The sequence below is a fragment of the Phyllobates terribilis genome, unplaced genomic scaffold (genome assembly GCF_046119375.1).
Source record: "Phyllobates terribilis strain yellow unplaced genomic scaffold, ASM4611937v1 Scaffold_8__6_contigs__length_399053987, whole genome shotgun sequence".
NCBI lineage: Eukaryota > Metazoa > Chordata > Amphibia > Anura > Dendrobatidae > Phyllobates > Phyllobates terribilis.
The window spans coordinates 169,219,772-169,245,319 of record NW_027362768.1 but is presented as its reverse complement, the minus strand read 5'-3'; the positions used below and the strand labels follow the sequence as shown (position 1 = coordinate 169,245,319).

Genomic DNA, 25,548 nt, shown 5'->3' with positions numbered 1-25,548 from the left:
GTGGTCATACACACCTGTGCCATCCCATTCAATAATGACTAGAGGGAGGTGGAATTGAGGATTTGGACCCCCAGTCTTTTGATCAGGAAAATGACCCCCACCCTTGGAAAGGTTACTCCAATGGTTTTCAACATTGATGTCCCTTTATTCGTCACTTGACTACTGAGGTCTCAGATTAACCCGACAATCACAGGACTCAGCAGTCAGGCGACTGAATAACAGGGCACCAGCGCTCTCTGCCCATCTGAAGACCATTGGAGTGGCCTTCACTGAAGTCATGGGGGTTAGAGCAGATGAGTATCCATTCTTTTATGCTAATATTCACCATCCCTTCCTTCCTCCATTATACCTTTAAATCTCTATAGGGTTCAATTTACACCTGTGCCCATCAGTGGCGGTATCAAAACTGCATCTTCTTTATGATCCTTCCTTCTCATAGAAGTCAATGGAAATCTTAGGAGATGATGATTTGCAGTTCACTTGGATAGAGTGACTTGATCTGCGAATCTTGCGTCGTAGTCGCTCCACCTTCTTGTGCTGCAACAGTTGGAGATCTCACTCAAGTCTTCCCAGATTCCAGAATCCACCCTCATCCCATGATAATCTCTTGGAGAAGTGTCACATTTGGACCTGTCACAAACACATGAAGACAAATCCCGTGGATTCCTGAGCGCAGACCTCACGCCAGAGCTGAGGTAACCACTTTCGCAATTTGTTTTTGACTCCATGTGTAAGATCTACGAATGTGGCTGAACTCATTTCAGAAGACGGATGGCGGCTGTGAGTCAAGAATTCATGTGCTCGGCCATCTCGTCCTCTCGGGGGCTTCTATCCATGTAGCCAGGGTTGTTCGTTCTCCGAGGGGGAATCAGCTGGATGAATCCCAGATGTTTGATTTGCACTGAAAAGTATAGCTAACATCTTATGCTTCGCAGATGGTCTGAAGGCACTTAGCGTTGGCCATGTGGCAATAATTTCATCACTGGAGTCTTTTCAGAGCAATAACTCCGAGCGTTGCAGATAAATGATGAGACTAATCAACTAATAAATAATCAAGCTGCAAATCACTGCGGAGATTGATCGTCCTTGTCTGTATTTCGGTAGAACATATAAGACGTGTCGTTGTCACTTTTGCGCTGTGTCACCGCTGCTAACATTGGGGCTGTCAATTTATAGAATGAAAATCAGATTTTTCTTCCAGAAACAGCGCCACTCTTGTGTATGGTCATGCCTGGCATTGCAGCTTGTGGCCCCATAAGTAACAAACTCCTTTAAGGTATTAGGACGTATAGATTTAGACTAAAGTGTCCCCAATGTGACTGAACTGATGCAAAAAGCTATTCACAAACATGTCTGTGCCAAAAGAGTAAATGTAGATGAAACATAGCACTTCATAGAAAACCCTTTTTGCAAACCCTTAAGTATCAACAGAGCCAATTATGATGTCACAGAGCAAAACAATCCAGCCACGCTAGAGACAACCAGCAAGGGTCCAGCCTCAATGAGGGTCAACATTTGGTGTGCAAGAAGTGCGGCTACAAAGGATTCTTGTCATTACTGAATTGGAAGCAGCAGGTTCTAACGGTCTACAATGACCCTACATTTGGTGCCTGAACCTATAAAAAAAATATTTCCAGTTGCATTGGTTGCAAGGTGATATTTGTACACTGTATTCCATAATACACATAAGGTGGGTCATAAATAGAAGACACTGCATGGACACCAGCCAACTGTGTCACACAATTACAACATATCACCAACTCACGGGATAGATCATAAGAAGAGATGATCGAATCTTTCGAACTTCAAAATCACAGGGTTCAACAAATTTTTTGTTTAAAAAACTTTACAGTTTTGAGATTCGCAAGGAATTGATTCGCTGCTAAACAAAGTCGCTTCAAGAACGCTGAGGAGGAGACGCACGGGGCAGAACGCTGAGGAGGCGACGCACGGGGCAGAACGCTGAGGAGGAGACGCACGGGGGCAGAATGCGGAAGAGGCGGCGCACAGGGGCAGAACGCTGAGGAGGAGACGCACGGGGCAGAACGCTGAGGAGGAGACGCACGGGGCAGAATGCGGAGGAGGAGACGCACGGGGCCAGAACGCTGAGGAGGCGACGCACGGGGGCAGAACGTTGAGGAGGAGACGCACGGGGCCAGAACGCTGAGGAGGAGACGCACGGGGGCAGAACGCTGAGGAGGCGACGCACGGGGGCAGAACGCTGAGGAGAAGACGCACGGGGCAGAACGCTGAGGAGGCGACGCACGGGGCAGAACGCTGAGGAGGCGACGCACAGGGCAGAACGTGGAGGAGGAGACGCACGGGGCAGAACGCTGAGGAGGCGACGCACGGGGCAGAACGCGGAGGAGGAGACGCACGGGGCCAGAACGCTGAGGAGGCGACGCACGGGGGCAGAACGTTGAGGAGGAGACGCACGGGGCCAGAACGCTGAGGAGGAGACGCACGGGGGCAGAACGCTGAGGAGGAGACGCACGGGGGCAGAACGCTGAGGAGGCGACGCACGGGGGCAGAACGCTGAGGAGAAGACGCACGGGGCAGAACGCTGAGGAGGCGACGCACGGGGCAGAACGCTGAGGAGGCGACGCACGGGGCAGAACGCGGAGGAGGAGACGCACGGGGCAGAACGCTGAGGAGGAGACGCACGGGGCAGAACGCTGAGGAGGCGACGCACGGGGCAGAACGTGGAGGAGGAGACGCACGGGGCAGAACGCTGAGGAGGCGACGCACGGGGCAGAACGCGGAGTTGGAGAAGCACGGGGCAGAACGCTGAGGAGGCGACGCACGGGGGCAGAACGCTGAGGAGGAGACGCACGGGGCCAGAACGCTGAGGAGGCGACGCACGGGGGCAGAACGCTGAGGAGGAGACGCACAGGGCCAGAACGCTGAGGAGGAGACGCACGGGGGCAGAACGCTGAGGAGGAGACGCACGGGGGCAGAACGCTGAGGAGAAGACGCACGGGGCAGAACGCTGAGGAGGCGACGCACGGGGCAGAACGCTGAGGAGGAGATGCACGGGGGCAGAATGCGGAAGAGGCGACGCACGGGGGTAGAACGCTGAGGAGGAGACGTATGGGGCAGAACGCTGAGGAGGCGACGCACGGGGCAGAACGCGGAGGAGGAGACGCACGGGGGCAGAACGCGGAGGAGGCGACGCACGGGGGCAGAACGCGGAGGAGGCAACGCACGGTGGCAGAACGCTGAGGATGAGACAAAAGGGGGTCAGGATGGTGATGAGGATGAGACACATGAGGGCAGGATGTACTTTATTTTTGAGGATACTCTTTTCAGTGGGGAGGGGGGTCCTGTTACTGTGCAGGGCGGCACTATGTCACTTTTTTTTCTTCATCTGGTGTAATGTAGAAGTTGGGGAAAAATTGAGGAATGTGCTCTAGAAGCTGCTCTAGATAACTGTTATTTTCTGCAGAGACGAGTCCTGGCTGGGAGAAGTGCTAGCGGTCTGTGCTGGATGAAGGAGAAAAGCGAAGATGAAGGACTTCAACTAGAGACGTGACTGGTGAGTCGGTGTGTTACCTGTACAGTGACACTATGTACTATGTACAGAACTCCTGTGTACAATGTCATTGGTGATCCCTGTATTACATATACACTATACACTATATACAGAGCTCCTGTGTACAATGTCATTGGTGATCCCTGTATTACATATACACTATACACTATATACAGAGCTCCTGTGTACAATGTCATTGGTGATCCCTGTATTACATATACACTATACACTATATACAGAGCTCCTGTGTATAATGTCACTGGTGATCACTGTATTACCTGAACACTTACACTATACACTGTATACTATGTACAGAGCTCATGTGTATAATGGCATTTATGGTAATATTAGTATTGTGTTGTTTTTTTTATTAATGATCAGTATTGTAGTAGTCAGTCACTATGAGATGGTAATATGTGATCTGGTCATGGTGTGATGGTATTTGTTCCTTGTATGTGGTATTATTCGGTCACTATGAGGTGGTAATATATGGTCTGGTTATAGTGTGATGGTATTTGTTCCTTGTTTGTGTTGTTATCCGGCCAATATGTGGTGGTAATATGTGATATGGTCATAGTGTGGTGGTATTTCTCCCTTGTATGTGGTATTATTGGTCATTTTTAAAAAAATGTATGTGACACATTCCTATAAAGAAAAATATATCAAAAAGAGTATTGAGTATTATAAAAAATATTTAATAGGTTAGAGTAGAGTAGGGCCCGGCCAGAAGAGTCTATCTTGTCATGGTAGCGGTTTAAAAAATCTTTTGGCCGAAATAAAAGCTGCTGGCAATGTGTGTGATCTGGTGTTCGATGGAAACTGTTAATGTGTGATTGGTGAGGACTAGTGTTGAGCGATACCTTCTGATATCGATAAATATCGGATCGGATTGGATCGGACCGATACCCAAAAAATATCGGATATCGCCGATTCCGATACCGGAAACCAATGCAAGTCAATGGGACACAAATATCGGAATGAAAATAAACTCTTTCTTTCCTTGTAGGTTAATTCTACATTAAGGAAAACAACTAAGAATAATGTAGAAGGTATTGGGGGAGGTGGGGGAGACAATAAAGGCATAGAGGTTTAGCCCAATCAAATGGAATAGCAGGAATTAATTTTTTTTTTAAGACGTTCTGAGTTACAAAAATATTGACTATGTTAAGCTTTTTTATATTTTGTCAGATATTTATGTTTCACTACTTCCATGCTCTTCACCTTCTTTTTTACTTCTCCCACACTTTCTCCTTCATCATCCTCAGCATCAGCATCTTTTCCATCAACTTCTTCTTCACCTTCTTCATCTTCTTCCTCTTCACCTTCTTCGTATTATTCTTTTTTTTTACATTCTTCATATTCTTCTTATTCAACTATTATTCTTATTCATATTCTACTTCTTCATATTCTTCATATTCTTCTTCTTCATCATATTCTTATTTGTGACAGGCATTCCTGTAGTTGTTATCTATAAAAGTTTGAAGATTACACCTTTCGTTCTGCCTGTCACAAAAGATTTACAACAGGATTTGTCCGTGTTCAGTTTGGCCTGCAGCAGCAGGTCTTTTCCAGGGGCACCACGAGGAGGAACGGACTCACCCCCATACACTGCTTAGTCTTCTGCTTATAATTTAGATAATATATTTTGCTCTGATTTTTAGTCTTATGCTTAATGTTCTTCCGCTTTTTGTTCTGCAGATTCTTGTTCTTCTGCTTCTTGGTTTTCTGTCTCTTGTTCTTCTGTATCTTGGTGGTTGTCTTCTTGTTCTTTGTCCTCTTGGTCATCTTCTTCAGGGTCATCTTCTTGGTCTTCTTCGGGGTGGTCTTCAGGGACGTTGTCTTCAGGGTCCTCGTCTTCGGGGTCCTTGTCTTCTTCGGGGTGGTCTTCAGGGTCCTCGTCTTCAGGGTCGTCGTCTTCGGGGTCCTCATCTTCTTCGGGGTGGTCTTCAGGGTCCTCGTCTTCAGGGTCATCGTCTTCGGGGTCCTCGTCTTCTTCGGGTGGTCTTCAGGGTCCTCGTCTTCGGGGTCCTCGTCTTCTTTGGGGTGGTCTTCAGGGTCCTCGTCTTCAGGGTCCTCGTCTTCGGGGTCGTCGTCTTCGGGGTCCTCATCTTCTTCGGGGTGGTCTTCAGGGTCCTTGTCTTCAGGGTCATCGTCAGGGAGATCCAGAGTGATTACCAAGAACCATTTCAAAAAGCTTGAACTTGGAAATGTAGCAGAAGGTACAAGAAGGCTGAGGAACTGCCGAGAACCAGCTGACGGTACTGGAACCCGGATGGGTAGCAGAAGGTACAAGAGCCAATGGAACTACCGAGGACCAGCTGACGGCACTGGAACTCGGTTACTAAGCAGGAGGTACCTGTGCCAGAAAGCACTACCAAGGACCAGCAGACGTTGGTGGAACTTGGATACCGAGAAGGAGGCACCTAAGCCAAAGGCACTGCCGAGAACCAGCTGACGGTACTGGAACCCGGATGGGTAGCAGAAGGTACAAGAGCAAATGGAACTACCGAGGACCAGCTGAAGGTACTGGAACCCGGATGGGTAGCAGAAGGCACTAGAGCCAATGGAACTACCGAGAACCAGCTGACGGTACTGGAACCCGGATGGGTAGCAGAAGGCACTAGAGCCAATGGAACTACCGAGAACCAGCTGACGGTACTGGAACCCGGATGGGTAGCAGAAGGTACAAGAGCCAATGGAACTACCGAGGACCAGCTGACGGTACTGGAACTCGGTTACTAAGAAGGAGGTACCTGTGCCAGAAAGCACTACCAAGGACCAGCAGACGTTGGTGGAACTTGGATACCGAGAAGGAGGCACCTAAGCCAAAGGCACTGCCGAGAACCAGCTGACGGTACTGGAACTCGGATGGGTAGCAGAAGGTACCCATGAAAAAAAAAGTTGCAAGGCCGCGAGCCGGCCTGAGTTACCGAAACCCTCAGTTCTACAGGGGGTGCTTGTTCGATTGGCACTATGGAACCAGTCTTCATTGCCAGCTCCCGCAGCCCACATAGGAGTCACCTAAGCTGCAGGCACCATAGAGTGGGCTAACCCGACCGCAACACGACAGGACAACGTATTGGAGGCAAAGTGACGTTGACACTACCCGGAAATAGCTGGCGTGCTGGAACCAGGCTGGGCAGGAGGGAGTACCCGTGCCAAAGACACTGCCAGAACCAGCTGACGGTACTGGAACCCGGATGGGTAGCAGAAGGTACAAGAGCCAATGGAACTACAGAGGACCAGCTGACGGTACTGGAACTTGGTTACTAAGAAGGAGGTACCTGTGCCAGAAAGCGCTACCAAGGACCAGCAGACGTTGGTGGAACTTGGATACCGAGAAGGAGGCACCTAAGCCAAAGGCACTGCCGAGAACCAGCTGACGGTGCTGGAACTCGGATGGGTAGCAGAAGGTACCCACGAAAAAAAAGTTGCAAGGCCGCGAGCCGGCATGAGTTACCGAAACCCACAGTCCTACAGGGGGTGCTTGTTCTATTGGCACTATGGAACCAGCCTTCATTGCCAGCTCCTGAAGCCCACATAGGAGTCACCTAAGCTGCAGGCACCATAGAGTTGGCTAACCCGACCGCAACACGACAGGACAACGTATTGGAGGCAAAGTGGCGTTGACACTACCCGGAAACAGCTGGTGTGCTGGAACCAGGCTGGGCAGGAGGGAGTACCCATGCCAAAGACACTGCCGGGAACCAGCTGACGGTACTGGAACCCGGATGGGTAGCAGAAGGTACAAGAGCCAATGGAACTACAGAGGACCAGTTGATGGTACTGGAACTCGGTTACTAAGAAGGAGGTACCAGTGCCAGAAAGCACTACCAAGGACCAGCAGACGTTGGTGGAACTTGGAAACCAAGAAGGAGGCACCTAAGCCAAAGGCACTGCCAAGCTCCCGCTAACCCGACCGCAACACGACAGGACAACGTATTGGAGGCAAAGTGACGTTGACACTACCTGGAAACAGCTGGCGTGCTGGAACCAGGCTGGGCAGGAGGGAGTACACGTGCCAAAGACACTGCCGGGAAACAGCTGGCAGGGCTGTAACCTTGGGTAAATACTGAAAAAAGAGTGGAGCCAGAGGTGTAATTGGAGCAAGTTTTAAATCTGTAGTAGTGTGAATGTGGACAGAGCAGTAGAATTTGCCGGACACACAGCTGGGGATCAGCTGACGTTACTGAACCCCAATAACACGGCAGCAAGTGTTGACTGTGCAGACGGCACTTCTGAGCGGCAACTGGCGGTGTTGGAGCTCAGGGATAATACTGAAAACAGAGAGGAGCCAGAGGTGTAATTTGAGCAAGTTTTAAATCTGTAGTAGTAGTGAGAATGTGGACAGAGCAGGAGAATTTGCCGGACACACAGCTGGGGATCAGCTGACATTACTGAACCCCAATAACACGGCAGCAAGTGTTGACTGTGCAGACGGCACTTCTGAGCGGCAACTGGCAGTGTTGGAGCTCAGGGATAATACTGAAAACAGAGAGGAGCCAGAGGTGTAATTGGAGCAAGTTTTAAATTAGTAGTAGAGTGGATGTGGACAGAGCAGGAGAAATTGCCGTACACACAGCAGGGGAACAGCTGACGTTACTGAACCCCAATAACACTGGAGCAAGCGTTGACTGTGCAGACGGCACTTCTGAGCAGCAACTAGCGGTGTTGGAGCTCAGGGTAAATACTGAAAACAGAGGAGCCAGAGGTGTAATTGGAGCAAGTTTTAAATTAGTAGTAGAGTGGATGTGGACAGAGCAGGAGAAATTGCCGTACACACAGCAGGGGAACAGCTGACGTTACTGAACCCCAATAACACTGGAGCAAGCGTTGACTATGCAGACGGCACTTCTGAGCAGCAACTAGTGGTGTTGGAGCCCAGGGTAAATACTGAAAACAGAGGAGCCAGAGGTCTAATTGGAGCAACTTTAAAATCTGTAGTAGTGAGAATGTGGACAGAGCAGGAGAATTTGCCGGACACACAGCAGGGGATCAGCTGACGTTACTGAACCCCAATAACATGGCAGCAAGCGTTGACTGTGCAGACGGCACTTCTGAGCAGCAACTGGCGGTGTTGGAGCTCAGGGATTACAGTTCAGGTGGTAGAAACTTGAACACAACAGGAGACCTGGATACTGTTGCCAACCAATTATTTATTCTGGAAGGGGACTGGCAAATTCATGCGATCCAGGCCTTGCTCATTTTCAGAAAAGTAAGCCGGTCAACGTTATCGGAGGATAGGCGCATGCGACGGTCTGTTAGTACACCACCTGCGGCACTAAAGACGCGTTCCGATAATACACTAGCAGCAGGGCAAGCCAGCACCTCCAATGCATACTGGCTAAGGTCTGGCCATGTATCCAGCTTAGAGACCCAAAACTTGAAGGGGGAAGAGCCGTCTGGGAGTACACTGAGAGGGCAAGACATGTAGTTTGTCACCATCTGACGGAAACGTTGCCTCCTGCTGACTGGAGCCGTCTGTGATGGTATAGACATTTGGGGCAGTTTGGACACAAAACTTTGCCACATTTCGGCCATACTGGTCTTGCCTTGTGCTGCTTCTGCTCCCTCTTTGTGCAGAGCTTCCTCCACTGCCTCGATGCACTGAGCTGCTTTGTAAAGCACTAGCAGCACTGCTCTCGGTTGGAATGGAGAACATCATGGAATGCACCAGTGCGTCTTGGTACTCCCGCATTTTACGCTCCCGGTTCAACGGTGTTATGAGGCTTTGTAACTTGTCCCGGTAGCGAGGATCTAGGAGGGTGGACACCCAATAATCAGCCGTGTTGAGAATGTGGGCAATGCGGCGGTCGTTTTTCAGGCACTGCAGCATGAAATCAACCATGTGCTGCAGACTGCCAACTGGCCAAGAAACGCTGTCCCCTGCTTGAGGCGTGATCTCTGCCTGCTCTGCATCACCCCACCCTCGCTCTAGATACTGACTACTAGAGCATTGTGTACCTCCCTCCTCTGGACAGATGTCTTCCTCCTCCATTGACTCCTCCTCATCCTCCTCACAAAGTGTCCCCTTCCTAGGCCTTTGTGAGGAACCACGTTGCGCAGACTGTACAGAAGAAGATGGCATTTGTGACTCCTCATCCTCCACCTCTTCCAAAACCTCCTCCCTTAGTGCTTGCAGTGTTTTTTCAAGCAGGCAGATAACGGGGATAGTCATGCTGACTGGTGCATCATCTGCACTCGCCATCCGCGTGGAATAATCGAAGGCACGCAAAACATGGCAAATGTCCTTCATAGAGGCCCACTCAGTGGTGGTGAAGTGTGAACGGCGCGCACTGCAACTTGTTTGCGCCTGCTGCAGCTGGTACTCCATTACTGCTGCTTGCTGCTCACACAACCTCTCCAACATATGCAACGTTGAATTCCACCTGGTGGGTAGGTCACATATGATGCGATGTTCCGGAAGACGTAATCGGCGCTGCAGAGCTGCAATGCGCGATCTTGCGTTGCTGGAACGCCACAAGTGAGCACACTCTATGCTGACCTTGTGCAGCAGTGCATCAAGATCCGGATAGTCCCTCAAAAAACTCTGCACGACCAAGTTGAGCACATGTGCCAGACATGGGATGTGAGTGAGGTTGCCTAGGCCCAGAGCTGCCACCAGATTTCGGCCATTGTCACACACTACCATGCCTGGATGGAGATTCGCTGGCACAAACCACACGTCGCTCTGCTGCTTGATGGAATTCCAGAGCTCCTGCGCTGTGTGGCTTCGATTCCCCAAAGAAATTAATTTTAATACAGCCTGTTGACGTTTGGCCACGGCTGTGCTCATATCGGTCGTAACAGGTAACCGTTCACGGGTCGATGTGGAGGTAGACCGTGATGGCTCCTGCAGCGCTGATTCAGAGGAACTGGAGTATGAGGAGGAGTCAATGTTTACAGACTGGATTCCTGCAATCCTTGGAGTTGGCAGAACACGTACAGCGCAACTCTCAAGATCTGTACCCGGCTCCACAACATTTACCCAATGGGCAGTGAGGGAAAGGTATCGTCCCTGTCCATGCTTACTGGTCCACGCATTGGTGGTCAGGTGGACCTTGCTACTGACGGCGTTTTGTAGCGCATGTTTAATTTTTCCCTCCACATGCTGTTGCAAGGCAGGGACGGCTTGCCTGCTGAAATAAAAGCGGCTGGGCACGTTGTATTGTGGGACTGCCAATGCCATAAAGTTACGGAAGGTGTCAGTCTCCACCAGCCTGAATGATAGCATTTCAAGGGCCAGTAGTTTTGCAATGCCAGCATTCAGAGCCTGTGCTCAGGGGTGGTTTGCCGAGTATGGGCGCCTTTTCTCCCATGCCTGTGCTAACGATGGCTGTAGACTGGCCTGGGAGTGTGAGGATGACAGGGAACGTGGTGCTGTGGGTGGAATTACACTGTGTCTCTGTACAACAGTGCCAGAGGCTCTTCCATGGCGATCCTGTGAGGAAGCCGAACCAGCTGTGTGTGAGCTGGAGGAAGAGGCTACAACACGAGCTGAAGATGTGGTAGGTGGCTCTGTAGGTTGGCCTAGGTCTTCAGTTTGTTTTTGTAACTCCACCACGTGCTTGGTCCGCACATGTTTCCACATATTTGTGGTATTGAGGTTGCTGACACTTTTCCCTCTTTTCACCTTCTGATTACACAGCTTGCATTTGACAAAGCAAATGTCATCTGCAACTGTGTCAAAAAAGGACCAGGCACTGCAAGTCTTGGGAGCGCCCGCTTTGGATTTTGGAAGAGCCATGCTCCTAATGGGTGCCGAAGTGGAGGCTACAGGCAACCAAGCCTGCCCCCTCCCTCTCCCTCCTTTTTGGGCTGTTCGGAGAATCTCTTCCTCAGAGCTGCTCCCACCACCTTCCTGTCCCTCACGCCAAGATGGGTCAAGGACCTCATCATCTACACCACCCTCTTGAAACAACTGCTTCTCCTGGGTAGTCTTGACAGCACAGTACGCACCAGAAAGTAGCACCCGAGTCTCATCATCAGATGCGTACTGAGGTGTGCTGCTGACCATAGGCACTGGCCCACCTGCATCTTCAGATTCAGAGAGACAAAACGGTTGCGCATCACTGCATACTACCTCTTCTTCAAATTCTCGAATTCTGCTTGGCTGGCCCCCTCTTTCCAAGCCAAGAGATTCAGAGAACAGAAGTAGAGATGGCTCCTGTCCAGGGCTCTCTGACTGCCTGGGCAATTTGGCAGGTGGTGAAGAGACAGATGGGTGCTCTTCAGTGCTCAGGACCTGAGAGGATCTGGAACTAATTGAAGTCGATGCGTTTGCTGCCATCCATCCGACAACGGCTTCAATTTGGTCCTCCCGCAGTAGTGGGGTACGCTAGCTCCTACAAAGCTGCGCACAAAGGACTGTTCCCTGGTAAAACTGGGGGATGCTGAGTCACTGGTGCCCGCAGCAGGCACAGAATCCCCACGTCCTCTCCCTGCAGGCACAGAATCCTCACGTCCTCTCCCTGCAGAAACTGCACGCCCACGACCACGACCACATGCCTTACTCCCTGCCTTCTTCATCTTGGTAGACTGATAAAGATAGGCAGAAAAGTACTAAGGGCTTAGTGTGCTTATTCCTGAACAGCTGCTAACAGGTATAAGAAACACTAATTTTATAAAGTGTGGACTAGACTTTAATGTGAGCTAATGTGGCCTACACAACTGTAAAGTGGAGTGTTTGGTGAACTTTATTTAGGTTTTTTGTCACAAAAAGACACTGGATGTGCCCAAAGATGTAATACCGATAGTATCACTTTTTGTAGCTATTACAATGCAGGAAGGTAACCTACAATGCAATAGATGAGGCTGCAAAAAATAGGCTAATACTAATCTGGCTGGGGCTGCAGGGCCCAATGCTGCAGAAAGGCTCCTCTAACTACTCCTATATAGTGTGTTTGGAACCAATGTAGCTGAATACGGATGGAACCACCACACTAATAGGAGATATCAGGAAAAATTATCAATTAGCAAAAAAGGACAATGTATGAGGCAGTGACACACACTGAGTGCACTACAACCAGACGTGGCTGAAGCACACACTACAGGGTGAGCTGCACTCACACACAGAGACCTTGCAGACAGCGGTGAACAGCACAGAGAACTGTGCACTAGCGCTGCAAGGCACAGCGATTTATAAAGTAGCTTGGGTAAAGCAGAATAGACCAAATAGGTAGCTAAAACTGTCCCTCAGAACAGCAGCGTCCTATCCCTAACTGAATTCACAGCCGAGTGAGCTCAAAATGGCGGCGGCGTCTTTTATAGTGCATCATGACATCATTTCAGCAGCCAATCACAGCCATGCCATTAGTTAAGATGCCTACATGCCTAACAGGATGTGCCCACACTTCTTAGGATCCTCATTGGCTGAATAATATGAAACTGGCTCATTGCATTATGGGAACTTCCGATTCCGGTATCCGATATCCTAAAAGTATCGGAACTAAGTATCGTAATTCCGATACCGCGAATATCGGCTGATACCCGATATTTCAGTATCGGAATGCTCAACACTAGTGAGGACGTGGTGCAGAAGTGGAGTTTTTCCAGGAGTGGGCGGTGGGACTGTGGCAGGTTCAAGGGGTGGAGGCGGAGCTGAGGTGGAGACTGGGTGGAGTCTCAAGGGGGCCTGGAAATTTTGCCAGTATGGAGCCCTGAAATTCCTGGTGGCTGCCGTGCCTACCATTAACAAGAAGGGGCTCACTAAGTCATACATGTGCACTTGCTCTCCATTTGCTGTCTGTGGGTCTTATAGCTGAGCTTTGTACTCCTATCTCCATCAATCCGATACACAATGAATGCACAGGTGCAACTAGGGGAATACAAGATATAGACGGTTGGGGTCCCTGTGGTGGAGCCCGTTTATATCAAACACTTATCACCTATCTTACGATCTGTTATAAGTTGTAATTGAGGGACAACCCCTTTAAGTTGATTTGTGCCCTATACTGCATGTTATATTGATGCCACAGCTTAAGGTGTACCATGTAGTGTCCTGGTTGACAAAAATGCCCTTACGTCATAAAGGGCCTGCGCTCATGTAACGCACAGTTTCTCTAATATCTAATGATCATCAATCATCTGTGACATGAACTCCTTAAATAATCCCACCCCTCCCCCCATTATAAAATGCCCATGGTTCCGTTTTTCTGTCCTCTACCAGCCTTGCCATTCCTCAGTCAGCATCTGTAGATAACAGCATTCCCCGGCGCTCACATAAGGATATTTTGTCTTATTTTCTTGCATTTGCTGATTCCCATCACATGAATGTCTGAATTTACCTGATATAACCTATAGCCGCACACCGCCTGACCTCGGCTCCCCTATATTTGCCTTTGCTTTGCAGTCTAGCAGTCTAGATCCTACAAACATAGATTACCCTCCAGACAGAAAACAGTCAGCGTGACCCGAAATCTGTATAGAAACTATAAAAGAAATGTGTCCCGAAGAAAAGCGGAAAACAAGACACCGATCACCCAGGAAAAGTCCCCACTATTCCCTGTATCTGCTTGTGCTGCTGATACAATGTATCGAGTTACCATAAAATGTATCATTCTGAAAATGTATTTACAGAAAGGTCTTTGTGCCTCTAAGAACAGTGGATCGATATCTGAGGGCCCTTCGGGGCCCTATGTTAAGGGGGCTCAGGACTATGCATGACATGGGATTGTTGGGGGAGGGACAGCTACACATTTTGGATCAGGGCCGCATAGAATGATGATACGCCCCAGTGAGTTGTAGGAATGTGATACATTTAGGAAAGGGGGGAAGGGTAATAGCTCCCGAATTATCAGTTGTATCACGCTTTCTTAGAAATGTTTCACATGAAATTGAGGAGGTTCCTAAACCATTTACAGATGTGATACTGTCATATGATTTATTGCAGATCTATTACAGATACTGTTATTAAAATAAATTGATGAAGCGTGCTGAAAATAATGACATAATGTGCTGGATATTGTTGCTTTGTGTCACTCATGTATTAAAAAAAAATTAGTAATCAATATAAAGAATATCAATAGTCACCTAGCTATAATAATGAAAAAGAAATATGATGTTTATTGTGCTTAATTCAATGGTTTAAGGAAATGGACATTTATTTTACTATCCAGTTATCTTCTTGATATAGAGCTCCAAATCTATTAATTAGGTTCAAGTAGCTGTAGAATGCAATAATGAAGTTCAGGATGCCTCTAGCCACCAATAGGGGGAGCTAAAAAGCTTGAATTAATTCAGTGGAAATATTGTGAATATGCATATAGAAAGCTCCCTCTAGTGGTGGCTGCATAAATTTGCATGCAGTGAGCTCTCCCTAGTGGTTGTTGTATAAATCTGTATGCAGTGAGCTCCACCTTGTGGTGGCTGTATAAATCTGTATGTAGTGAGCTCCCCCTAGTGGTGGCTGTATAAATTTGCATGCAGTGAGCTCTCCCTAGTGGTTGTTGTATAAATCTGTGTGTAGTGAGCTCCCCCTAGTGTTAGATGTATAAATCTGTATGCAGTGAGATCCCCCTAGTGATGGCTGTATACATTTGAATGAAGTGAGCTCCCACTAGTCATGAATGTATAAATCTAAATGCAACTACCTTCCCCTAGTGGGGGCAGTATAAATATGTATGGAGTTAGCTCCCTCTAGTGGTTACTGTATAAATCTATGTTCAGTTAGCTCCCCTAGTGGTGACTGTATAAATTTGACTGTATGTAGTGAGCTCCTCTTTGTGGTGGCTATAAAAATCTATGTGCAGTTAGCTTTTGCCCTTAGTGCTGTCTGTATACAGTTGAAAGCAGAAGTTTACATACATTATATAAAAGACACAAGCGCATGTTTTTCTCAATATCTGACATGAAATCAGAATAAACCTTTCCCATTTTAGGTCAATCAGGATTATCATAATTTTTAATATTTGCCAAATGCCAGAATAATGAGAGAGAGAGAATGTTTTAAGGCATTTTTATTACTTACTGCAAAGTCAAAAGTTTCCATACATTTCATTAGTATTTGGTACATGATGCTGCCACCCCCGTGTTTCACAGTTGGGATGGTGTTCTTAGGCTTCCAAGCTTCTCCCTTTTTCCTGCAAACGTAACGATGGTCATTATGGCCAAAAATTAAAATTTTAGTTTTATCAAACCACAGGACATGTCTTCAAAAATTAAGGTCTTTGTTCCTGTGTGCATTTGCAAACATTAATCTGGCTTTTTTATGTTTCTTTTGGAGTAATGGCTTCTTCATGGCAGAGTGGCCTTTCAGCCAAGTTGATACAGTACTCATTTCACTGTGGATATTGACAAAATCTTACCAGCTTCCGCCATCATCTTCACAAGGTCTTTTGCTTTTGTCCTTGGGTTGATATGCACATGTCGGACCAAAGCACGTTCATCTCTGGAACACCGAACCCGTCTCCTTCCTGAGCGGTATGATGGCTGGACATTCCCATCTTGTTTGTACTTGCGTATAATTGTTTGTACAGATGAACGAGGCACCTTCAGGTATCTTGAAATTGCACCCAAGGATGAGCCAGACTTGTGCAAGTCCACAATTCTCTTCCTGATATCTGGGCTGATTTCTTTAGACTTTCCCATGATGCTACACAAAGAAGCAGTGTGTTTCAGGTGCGCATTAAAATACATCCACGGGTGTGTCTCTAATTAACTCAGATGTTGCCAGCAGCTCCCAAACACATGACATCATCATATGGGCAGTCCAGAATTGTTTAAAGGCATAGTAATCTTAGTGTATGTAAACTTTTGACTTTGCAGTAAGTAATAAAAATGCCTTAAAATATTCTCTCTCTCATTATTCTGGCATTTGGCAAATATTAAAAATTATGGTAATCCTAATTGACCTAAAACAGGAAAGATTTATTCTGATTTCAGTGAGGATGCCCCACTAATCCTCACTCTCCTTCGCTATCCCCAAACCCCAGCACCCTCTAACCAAATCATCATCTCTCCTTCCCTCTTACCTCCCCACCTAACCTCATCTACAGACCTGCTCCTCAACCTCAGATCGATCCTCCCAAAACATAAAACAAGCCGGACACTCTCCTTCTCCCACCTGCTCTCCCTCTCTCTGCTTCTCCTCACTGCTGGTGACATATCTTCCAATCCTGGACCCCCACAGCTTGCACCCTCCACTAATTCCCCCACCTATCGCATCAAACCAACTGCAAACTACCACAACCTCACTTACGCATAACCGGTCCCCCTGACTCCCACCCCGTTGCTCCCTCTTTCTGGAGCACTGTGGAATGCCCGCTCTGTCTGCAACAAGCTCCATTTTATCCATGACCTCTTTACCTCTCATCATCTCTCCTTCCTGGCCATCACAGAGACACGGCTAACACCCCCTGACACTGCCTCCCCTGCTGCGCTGTGTTATGGTGGCCTCCACTTCACCCACATTCCTCGCCCTGGAAACAGACATGGTGGAGGAGTGGGTCTTCTCCTCTCTAACAACTGCACCTTTAGCCCTACTCCTCCTCTTCCCTCCCTTATTCTCCCTTCTTTTGAAGTCCACTCTGTCCGCATTTACTCTCCCTCCAACCTCCAAGTGGCTGTGATATACCGACCTCCGGGCCCGATCACCGCCTTTATTTACCAATTCTCCACCTGGCTCCTTTACTTTCTCTCTGCTGACATTCCCACAATCATCATGGGCGATTTCAACATCCCCACTGACACTCGCCAGTCAACAGCATCCAAACTCCTGTCGCTTACTTCATCCTTTGGACTTACTCAGTGGTCCTCCTCAGCAACCCACACAGACGGACACACACTAGACCTGATCTTCACCCGACTCTGCTCCCTATCTAACCTCACAACCTCCCCCCTACCCTTATCTGACCACCATCTACTCACATTCTCATCCCTGTCCTCCCCACCTGTCACCCATGTCCGTCAACTAGCACACCCCCGCAGAAACCTTGCACATCTAGACACTCACACACTCTCTGACTCTGTTCTACCACTGACATCCATATCCTCACTCCATGACACAGACAGCGCCACCGCTTTCTATAATGCCACGCTCACATCAGCTATTGACTCGGTCGCCCCTCTTGTGCATGGCAGAGCGCGACGAGTCAACAGGCAACCCTGGCACAACAACCTCACTAAACAGCTTCGACAAGCGTCCAGGGTTGCAGAGCGGCATTGGAAGAAAACACATACTCAAGATGACTTCACTCTATTCAAACAAGCAACATTTGCATTCAAGTCATCACTCACCTCTGCTAAACAGGCCTACTTCACAACCCTCATATCCTCCCTATCCTACAACCCCAAACAGCTATTCAACACTTTTAACTCTCTCCTCCGCCCTCCACTGCCCCCTCCGACCTCCGTCATCTCTGCTGAGGAGTTTGCCGCACACTTCAAAAACAAGATTGACCAAACACGGCAAGTCTTTAACTGTCCGACCACCACAACCCCTTTGTTTTCCACAGCATTTCCCTACCCCCATAGCCTCCCTTCCCAACATCACAGAAAGCGACCTTACTCATCTCCTCTCCAAATCACACCTCACCACATGTGCACTCGACCCCATCCCATCCCACCTCCTCCCCAACCTCACCCCCACACTCGTCCCATCCCTAACCCATCTCTTCAACCTATCACTATCTTCTGGTACTTTCCCCGCTGCCTTCAAACATGCCACAATCACGCCCATCCTCAAAAAGCCATCCCTCGACCCAACCGCCTTGTCCAGCTATCGCCCCATATCACTGCTCCCATTTGCCTCCAAACTCCTTGAGCAACACGTTCACGCTGAACTTTCCTCCCACTTTTCATCTAACTCTCTCTTCGACAACCGACAATCCGGCTTCCGCCCCCACCATTCCGCCGAAACTGCCCTTACCAAAATCACCAATGACTTACTTACAGCCAAAGCTAACAGACAATTCTCTGTACTCCTTCTTCTTGACCTGTCCTCTGCTTTCGATACAGTTGACCACTGCCTCCTACTACAGATCCTCTCTTCCTCTGGCATCAAAGACCTTGCCCTATCCTGGATCTCCTCATACCTTTCTAACCGCACATTTAGCGTCTCCCACTCCCACACTACCTCCTCACCCCGCCCCCTCTCTGTTGGAGTCCCTCAAGGCTCTGTCCTAGGACCTCTACTCTTCTCAATCTATACCCTTGGCCTGGGACAGCTCATAAAATCCCATGGCTTCCAGTACCATCTGTACGCTGATGACACCCAGATCTACCTCTCTGGCCCAGATGTCACCTCTCTGCTGTCCAGAATCCCAGCATGTCTATCAGCCATATCCTCCTTCTTCTCCTCCCGCTACCTCAAGCTCAATGTGGACAAAACTGAACTCATTATCTTTCCCCCATCTCGCATATCTTTCCCACCTGATGTCTCAATAAATGACATTACTCTCTCCCCTGTACCGACATTCCACTGCCTCGGAGTAACCCTTGACTCCGCCCTGTCCTTCAAACCCCACATCCAAGCTCTCGCCACCTCCTGTCGCCTCCAGCTCAAAAACATTTCCAGAATTCGTCCTTTCCTCAACCCTCAATCTACTAAACTGCTTGTGCATGCCCTCATCATCTCCCGCCTCGACTATTGCAACATCCTCCTCTGTGGCCTCCCTGCTAACACTCTCGCACCCCTCCAATCCATCCTCAACTCTGCTGCGGGACTTGTTCATCTCTCGCCTCGCTACTCCTCTGCTACCCCCCTTTGCAAATCCCTTCACTGGCTCCCATTCCCCCAGCGTATCCAGTTCAAACTACTAATACTGACCTACAAAGCCATCCACAACCTCTCTCCTCCGTACATCTCTGAACTAATCTCCCGCTATATTCCTTCACGTAACCTCCGGTCCTCCCAAGACCTCTTTCTCTTCTCCACACTTATTCGTTCCTCACCCAATCGCCTCCAAGATTTCTCCCGAATATCCCCCGTCCTATGGAATTCTGTGCCTCAACACGTCCGATTATCCACCACATCCGGATCCTTCAGACGGAACCTGAAAACCCATCTCTTCAAACAAGCTTACAGCCTGCCATGACCTTGCTTGCTGCCACCTCAACCAACAACACAGGAACTACTGCAACCCCTCAACCTATTGTCTCCACTACTAGGACAACCCCTTCTCATTCCCCATGTTTGGACAACCCCTTTAATTTATTGCGAATGATAACAGACCATTCTGAGATTGTAGCTGCAATACCAGTCCTGACCACATGATGTGCTGTTCAAAACGCAAATTCGTTTTTAAACAGTACAATGTAACAGGGTTGGCGAGTAAAGTAATGACGTCTACCTATTGAAAAAAAAAAGATCTACATAAGACCTTATTCAGACACCTGTGATTGACGTATGCGTATCCGTGTTTTTCCCAAATGGAACACATTCTCATTAAAGTCTATGTGCCTGTTCATATGTTCATGTTTTTTTTTAGACTGGGTGTTCATTTTTGATCAAAGTTACCCATACAAGTCTATGGATCTATGAAGATCACGGGCAGCAGACGGATGTCCTCAGTGTGCAGCCCATGATTCACATTACAGTCGGTGGGAGAAGATTAGAAGATTTGCAGGTTTTTTTCCATATCAGTTAAAAATCACTAATAAAACGAATGGTAAAGGGGCTAATAGCCAAAAGGCTAAAAGAAGTGTCTGGTTCATTCTTCAGGTGTTTCCCGCACCGATGACACTCTAAACTTTATAATACAAGTCAATGGGAAGTCTTAGAAGACGCCCGGACATCCTTCTGAGTGGTTTCTTCACTGTTGAATGAGGTTAAATAAATGACCGGAAAACACCAGTAAAAAAAAAAATTCTCAAAAAATGCTGCAAAAATGAGAAAAAAAAGCGCCGGTGGTCAAAAGAGTGCTCAGTAACCTGGATAGCGCCATCCACCATAATAAAAAACTAAAAAAGTAAGGTGCCATTGATTCTCTGCCAGCAGCTCTTCACCGTTTTGCTACAAGTTCTATTGTTCTTTGTCTGTAACTAGACAGGATCTGATTCTGTACGCTGCAGATGTGATGGATACAACTATGGCACAATAGGAAATATCCCAAATTCTCTATTTCACAACTTATCACTTATAACTGGATGAGGCGTCTCAAGGTTTCTCTAAAATAACATTTTCCCAGCTCTACATATCCCTGACAGATCTGCGCCGTCCTCAGTGCGTTTAACCTCTGATCCAAGTTCTTACAGATACAATATGTCTATATTATTATTTGGAATAACTAGATATATGTTCCATGTATGTGACAACGTGACAGTGTGGTGTACTGCTCTGCAATTCACTGACAAAAGGAAATAAACCTCCCCCCCTACAAAACAAATCACAGAAATAAGCAGTTGTAGTTACCAACAGGCTCGGACTGGCCTTCGGTGGAACCGGAGAATCCCCTGGTAGGCCCCTATGATTGGGTGCTGATGATTAGTGCTATTACACTTGATTCACAATTTGCAGAAAAAGCTATCATCTAATCATCCATTAAACAAGGTAGCCAAATATTACATAGAAGCAAAAGTAAATTTGTGTACTAGGGTCAGGTTATTTTCCAGTCCGACACTGGTAACCAATACCAGGTAGAAATGGTAAAAGGCCGAGACAGCACAAATGCAAGATACTGATGAACAACCTCTTACACCGATCATCCATGAGGAGGATGGCATAACAAATGCACCTCTGTGGGGTGCACTTACTTAGTGCGACACAGCCCACAAAATTATGCAATATGTGCATGAGATTTCAGAAATCCCATTCACTTTGCTGGGACAGTAAAATGCTGTGTTTTTATTCGCCAAAAACGCGCGTGCGGGGTGGGTACACGCATGAAAAGTGTGGCATAAATGTGACGTGTTCACATACCTTATTAGCGGTTGCGGGCACTGTGGATGGTACTAATATACAGGCACTGTGGATGGTACTAATATACAGGCACTGTGGATGGTGCTAATATACAGGCACTATGGATGGTGCTAATATACAGGCACTATGGATGGTACTAATATACAAGCACTGTGGATGGTAATAATATACAGGCACTGTGGATGGTGCTAATATACAGGCACTGTGGATGGTACTAATATACAGGCACTGTGGATGGTGCTAATATACAGGCACTATGGATGGTACTAATATACAAGCACTGTGGATGGTAATAATATACAGGCACTGTGGATGGTGCTAATATACAGGCACTGTGGATGGTACTAATATACAGGCACTGTGGATGGTGCTAATATACAGGCACTATGGATGGTACTAATATACAAGCACTGTGGATGGTGCTAATATAGAGGCACTATGGATGGTACTAATATACAAGCACTGTGGATGGTGCTAATATACAGGCACTATGGATGGTGCTAATATACAGGCACTGTGGATGGTACTAATATACAGGCACTATGGATGGTGCTAATATACAGGCACTGTGGATGGTGCTAATATACAGGCACTATGGATGGTACTAATATACAAGCACTGTGGATGGTGCTAATATAGAGGCAGGGTGGATGGTGCTAATATACAGGCACTATGGATGGTGCTAATATACAGGCACTGTGGATGGTGCTAATATACAGGCACTGTGGATGGTACTAATATACAGGCACTATGGATGGTACTAATATAGAGGCAGTGTGGATGGTGCTAATATACAGGCACTGTGGATGGTGCTAATATAGAGGCAGTGTGGATGGTGCTAATATACAGGCACTGTGGATGGTACTAATATACAAGTATTGTGGATGGTACTAATATAGAGGCAGTGTGGATGGCGCTAATATACAGGCACTGTGGATGGTGCTAATATAGAGGCAGTGTGGATGGTACTAATATACAGACACTGTGGATGGTACTAATATACAAGCACTGTGGATGGTACTAATATACAAGCACTGTGGATGGTACTAATATACAGGCACTGTGGATGGTGCTAATATACAGGGCACTGTGGATGGTGCTAATATAGAGGCAGTGTGGATGGTACTAATATACAGACACTGTGGATGGTGCTAATATACAGGCACTGTGGATGGTACTAATATACAGACACTGTGGATGGTACTAATATACAAGCACTGTGGATGGTACTAATATACAAGCACTGTGGATGGTGCTAATATAGAGGCACTGTGGATGGTACTAATATACAGGCACTGTGGATGGTGCTAATATAGAGGCAGTGTGGATGGTGCTAATATACAAGCACTGTGGATGGTACTAATATACAGACACTGTGGATGGTGCTAATATAGAGGCAGTGTGGATGGTACTAATATACAAGCACTGTGGATGATACTAATATACAAGCACTGTGGATGGTACTAATATACAAGCACTGTGGATGGTGCTAATATACAAGCACTGTGGATGGTACTAATATACAGAGACTGTGGATGGTACTAATATACAAGCACTGTGGATGGTACTAATATACAAGCACTGTGGATGGTGCTAATATAGAGGCACTGTGGATGGTGCTAATATACGGGCACTGTGGATGGTGCTAATATAGAGGCAGTGTGGATGGTGCTAATATAAAGGCACTGTGGATGGTGCTAATATACAGACACTATGGATGGTACTAATATACAAGCACTGTGGATGGTGCTAATATACAGACACTATGGATGGTACTAATATACAAGCACTGTGGATGGTACTAATATACAAGCACTGTGGATGGTGCTAATATAGAGGCACTGTGGATGGTGCTAATATACGGGCACTGTGGATGGTGCTAATATAGAGGCAGTGTGGATGGTGCTAATATACAGGCACTGTGGATGGTGCTAATATACAGACACTATGGATGGTACTAATATACAAGCACTGTGGATGGTGCTAATATAGAGGCAGTGTGGATGGTGCTAATATACAGGCACTATGGATGGTGCTAATATACAAGCACTGTGGATGGTGCTAATATAGAGGCACTGTGGATGGTGCTAATATACAGGCACTGTGGATGGTGCTAATATAGAGGCAGTGTGGATGGTGCTAATATACAGGCACTGTGGATGGTACTAATATACAAGCACTGTGGATGGTGCTAATATACAAGCACTGTGGATGGTGCTAATATAGAGGCACTGTGGATGGTGCTAATATACAGGCACTGTGGATGGTACTAATATAGAGGCAGTGTGGATGGCGCTAATATACAGGCACTGTGGATGGTGCTAATATAGAGGCAGTGTGGATGGTACTAATATACAGACACTGTGGATGGTACTAATATACAAGCACTGTGGATGGTACTAATATACAGACACTGTGGATGGTGCTAATATACAGGCACTGTGGATGGTACTAATATACAGACACTGTGGATGGTACTAATATACAAGCACTGTGGATGGTACTAATATACAAGCACTGTGGATGGTGCTAATATAGAGTCACTGTGGATGGTACTAATATACAGGCACTGTGGATGGTGCTAATATAGAGGCAGTGTGGATGGTGCTAATATACAGGCACTATGGATGGTGCTAATATACAAGCACTGTGGATGGTGCTAATATAGAGGCACTGTGGATGGTGCTAATATACAGGCACTGTGGATGGTGCTAATATAGAGGCAGTGTGGATGGTGCTAATATACAGGCACTGTGGATGGTACTAATATACAAGCACTGTGGATGGTGCTAATATACAAGCACTGTGGATGGTGCTAATATAGAGGCACTGTGGATGGTGCTAATATACAGGCACTGTGGATGGTACTAATATAGAGGCAGTGTGGATGGCGCTAATATACAGGCACTGTGGATGGTGCTAATATAGAGGCAGTGTGGATGGTACTAATATACAGACACTGTGGATGGTACTAATATACAAGCACTGTGGATGGTACTAATATACAGACACTGTGGATGGTGCTAATATACAGGCACTGTGGATGGTACTAATATACAGACACTGTGGATGGTACTAATATACAAGCACTGTGGATGGTACTAATATACAAGCACTGTGGATGGTACTAATATACAAGCACTGTGGATGGTACTAATATACAAGCACTGTGGATGGTGCTAATATAGAGGCAGTGTGGATGGTACTAATATACAAGCACTGTGGATGATACTAATATACAAGCACTGTGGATGGTACTAATATACAGGCACTGTGGATGGTGCTAATATACAAGCACTGTGGATGGTACTAATATACAGAGACTGTGGATGGTACTAATATACAAGCACTGTGGATGGTACTAATATACAAGCACTGTGGATGGTACTAATATACAAGCACTGTGGATGGTACTAATATACAAGCACTGTGGATGTTGCTAATATAGAGGCACTGTGGATGGTGCTAATATACGGGCACTGTGGATGGTGCTAATATAGAGGCAGTGTGGATGGTGCTAATATACAGGCACTGTGGATGGTGCTAATATACAGACACTATGGATGGTACTAATATACAAGCACTGTGGATGGTGCTAATATACAGACACTATGGATGGTACTAATATACAAGCACTGTGGATGGTACTAATATACAAGCACTGTGGATGGTGCTAATATAGAGGCACTGTGGATGGTGCTAATATACGGGCACTGTGGATGGTGCTAATATAGAGGCAGTGTGGATGGTGCTAATATACAGGCACTGTGGATGGTGCTAATATACAGACACTATGGATGGTACTAATATACAAGCACTGTGGATGGTGCTAATATAGAGGCAGTGTGGATGGTGCTAATATACAGGCACTATGGATGGTGCTAATATACAAGCACTGTGGATGGTGCTAATATAGAGGCACTGTGGATGGTGCTAATATACAGGCACTGTGGATGGTGCTAATATAGAGGCAGTGTGGATGGTGCTAATATACAGGCACTGTGGATGGTACTAATATACAAGCACTGTGGATGGTGCTAATATACAAGCACTGTGGATGGTGCTAATATAGAGGCACTGTGGATGGTGCTAATATACAGGCACTGTGGATGGTACTAATATAGAGGCAGTGTGGATGGCGCTAATATACAGACACTGT

The 25,548-nt window shown here is 47.1% G+C and overlaps 1 long non-coding RNA gene across 1 annotated transcript in view; it reads left to right on the top strand.

The window, feature by feature from the left end:
• Window positions 1–497: 497 nt before the first annotated feature.
• Window positions 498–25,548, top strand: part of LOC141156457 (uncharacterized) — a 147,195-nt gene continuing 122,144 nt past the window's right edge. Inside the window, exons 1-2 of the long non-coding RNA XR_012247625.1 lie at window positions 498–695; window positions 3,446–3,535. This is a non-coding gene — a long non-coding RNA (uncharacterized lncRNA). The remainder of the gene's footprint in view (window positions 696–3,445; window positions 3,536–25,548) is intronic.